The sequence below is a fragment of the Pristiophorus japonicus genome, unplaced genomic scaffold (genome assembly GCF_044704955.1).
Source record: "Pristiophorus japonicus isolate sPriJap1 unplaced genomic scaffold, sPriJap1.hap1 HAP1_SCAFFOLD_314, whole genome shotgun sequence".
NCBI classification, from domain to species: Eukaryota; Metazoa; Chordata; class Chondrichthyes; family Pristiophoridae; genus Pristiophorus; species Pristiophorus japonicus.
In genome coordinates this window covers 556,865-557,602 of record NW_027252933.1, presented here as the reverse complement: position 1 = coordinate 557,602, position 738 = coordinate 556,865, and the positions used below count along the sequence as shown (strand labels likewise).

The 738-nt window shown below is 46.3% G+C and overlaps 1 non-coding gene across 1 annotated transcript; it reads left to right on the top strand.

The window, feature by feature from the left end:
* The first annotated feature begins 279 nt into the window (after positions 1–279).
* Positions 280–443, top strand: LOC139249477 (U1 spliceosomal RNA). Its single transcript, XR_011591188.1, has one exon. It is a non-coding gene; the product is annotated as a U1 spliceosomal RNA (small nuclear RNA).
* The last annotated feature ends 295 nt before the right edge of the window (positions 444–738 follow it).

The following is a 738-nucleotide window of genomic DNA, read 5'->3' as shown; positions in this document are numbered from 1 at the left end:
TTATATTTGCGGAAAACTTTCCCTGGCCCGAAGGCATGTGACTGAGGGAGCTTTGATTTCCTTTTAAGGGCAATATGCAAATAAGGACGGCATCTTCTGTATTAATGCAGTGTTTGCACAAGGCATATATCATTAGACATTGCAATATTTTAGCAGAATGGACATGTCAAAGCAGCAGCACTTTGTGAAAAGGGACATTGTGATTTTTTATACATGAGTCGTTGAGACGTTAAGAGGCAGCGGATGATGTCGGGAGGCAGTTGTGTGCGAAAATCGAGCATACTTACCTGGCAGGGGAGTAACCATGATCAAGAAGGTGGTTCTCCCAGGACGAGGCTAGCCCATTGCACTTCGGGTGTGCTGACGCCTGCGATGTCCCCAAATGCGGGATACTCGACTGCAAAATTTGTGGTAGTGGGGGACTGCGTTCGCGCTCTCCCCTGGCTTTGCAATTAATATCAGAATTAGCGACATATGCATTTGTAATTTCAATATTTATTCATCAATCTCAACATGTACTTCAATTACAGCAGCAATACTTTATTTCCAACAGAGGCACTGATAAAAATGGCTACTAACCCTGCGAAGCATATGAGACGTTAAGAGAGAGGCCATCACAAAACTCTCCGCTTCCTCCATTCCGACGAACTGCCGCATATCATCATGCACAGACAATCCAACAGGGGACGACGGGCAACTCGTGTCGAACTGTGCGGCAAACCAGGCTCCCCACCCACC